The sequence below is a fragment of the Cydia pomonella genome, chromosome 12 (genome assembly GCF_033807575.1).
Source record: "Cydia pomonella isolate Wapato2018A chromosome 12, ilCydPomo1, whole genome shotgun sequence".
Lineage (NCBI taxonomy): Eukaryota > Metazoa > Arthropoda > Insecta > Lepidoptera > Tortricidae > Cydia > Cydia pomonella.
Window position 1 is genome coordinate 6,584,886 of NC_084714.1, and position 2,514 is coordinate 6,587,399.

Below are 2,514 nucleotides of genomic sequence, written 5' to 3' on the forward strand. Positions count from 1 at the left end.
ATTGTAAGTTTGTATTAATACCCTAAATTGGTGAAAAAAAGGTTAAAAGTTTCCATTCGATTGGAATAGTGGACTTGAAAATCTTCTTAAGGGATTGAGAGGGATTATATCGAGAACAATTTTTTTCACTTAGGGGCTTGAAACTTCGTAGGTTGTGTCAGACAAAATTCTCATACGTTGTATAATTATAAACAAGTGATTAACCATCCCTACTGCTACCTTTTGCTGCATGATGTTTTATGCTCATGTATATAACCCCCAACATACAAATCCACGAGTACGAAGTCGCGGGCAACAGCTAGTTTGTACATATAGTCTGTCAAGCAAAGTCTGTCAGTAGCAATGTAAAGCAAACTGAAGTATGGCAACACTCACAGAGCAGTATTGCGCTAAGAAAAGCAGTAATGAACATCGAACCGAAACATATTTTTTTCCGCTGAGCGCGCTCTTTGTACGTCAACTAAAATTGCCGCTCGCGGTTTATTGAAGCATTTGGAAATTGTTATTATTATGAGAGGGACAATTTAAACTGGAGTAAAAACTATGTCAATCAATATGATAAACGAGATCAAAAAATACCTATTTGCAAACGGACTATGCTGGAGAAAATAATGTTTGAATCAAATCATTGCTTCCGCAGGTAGCTGGATTTTAATATATTATCAGATTTCTCGGAAGGAATTCAATATTAAAGATATATCACGATAAAATGCAATACAAATGCTCCTTTATGCAACCTTCAAAAGCTAATTAGACATATTTAGGTAGGTACAATCGAAAAATATATCAATAGATTGAATTAAAATAAAGGTTTGTATGCTTAGTAAAAGGTGGACGCAAAAGGCGAGCGCTCGCAATCTTAACCTTTGGTATGCTTAGGAGCAGATCTGCTACATATATATTCAACTTAAACATGAAGATGTCATAGCTAAATAAATGTAAAGGTTAAGGCATTTGCACTTGAGTACTTTTTACCAAACGAGCTGTTAGTAGGTACCTATACTACTGAATTTAACTAGAATAAAACAATCCATTGTTTTATTTAGGTAAATATTAAAACCTAGGTAAGTAACCCCTGAGCCATCACTGGCAGCGGTAGCCCTGGTAGGGTATCACTGTAACTATTCTTGTCACAATTGCAGGGCTTATTAAATATCACATATCTGGACTATTTACATCATTTTGATATGGTTTTATTCTGTTTTAGCAAACTTAGAAGACAAATAGGGAGCAAAGAGAACATAAGCACCACAGTAGAAAGCTGTTTTTAACATCAGTTCAGAAACTGAAGAAGCCCAAAGAAAATAATTATGCCACTTGTTAATTGTAAATTAGAGTATTTCTCTTGAACAATGTCACATTCACATACCAGTGTAATTTTGAAATGGTTTTACAATATACTTATATAAATATACAGATTAAAAATAAATAAAACACAACTGCAGATATTTTGGTGTTCATTTAATTTCAAGGCAATTAAGATACGGGTCACTTTAGCTTACTTACACTTAATTCAGGCCATTCATTGAAAAAATATCATTAAGTTACCAATGTTACTGGTCCACTCCAACCAAGCATCAGAATACTTTGTAGTACCTAGTCACTTATTGCATCTTAAGCATAAAACAGATCTGTTTGAAAATTTGTAATTTCAAGTTTAAAGTTTCCATTCCAAGTTTCAAAATTTATTCTTATAGTAGTAGTTACACATAAAACTTAGTCTAAAGCAATTTGCCTAATTTATAGTACAGAGATATTCCAATATCTCTGAGACCACTCTTACATGCTAGCTTGGTAAGGTTTTGCTCACACTACTGTTTTTATACAGGCTAAAAATGTTAGATATTTACATGTATCGGCTAGATCATATTTTATATGTAGATATTTAAAAAAGTCATTTAGATATCAGGAGAATGCTGTTAAGAAATTTTATTAACTTTCACATTAGTCTATTCAAGACTTGTCAGGAACTGACACAATTTCAGGTACTCAAAATATTAATAAAAGATACCTTGACAATGGAAACTTAACAACTTCCACTCATGTGAGTAATATGGAGTTATATTGTTTCTGGATAAAAGAAGGTATGATTTAAATGTTAAAATATTTTTCTAAAATTATGCACACTGAATAAATTATTTTAATTTATTGAACAAACAGATAAAGCGACTTAAAACTTCTCTTAAATAGGTACATACCGACTTCAGAAAGTATAAACTAGGATTTTCCATAGGTATACATGTGCAATAGCTGAGTGCATGAAACAAATCAGCCTAAATAATATATTTTCGTGATGATTAACAAACGGACAACTTTTACAATAATAATCTAAACTATTGTCCCAATTTTTTTTAGTTTTTTTAATTAACAAGTTTATTTTTCGTCTTGTTTGCGTTGTACACGTATGTACCTAAACCGCCGTAGGTAAGTTTTGTATGAAGAGAAACTTTTACAAACGCCTTATATTGGGCGAGTTTTAATCCTGCAACAAACATATGGAAGTATTAGGTAGAT

The 2,514-nt window shown here is 32.1% G+C and overlaps 1 long non-coding RNA gene across 1 annotated transcript; it reads left to right on the plus strand.

The window, feature by feature from the left end:
• Positions 1–308: 308 nt before the first annotated feature.
• On the plus strand, positions 309–2,146 carry LOC133523364 (uncharacterized). Its single transcript, XR_009800217.1, has 2 exons — positions 309–640; positions 1,208–2,146. It is a non-coding gene; the product is annotated as an uncharacterized LOC133523364 (long non-coding RNA).
• The last annotated feature ends 368 nt before the right edge of the window (positions 2,147–2,514 follow it).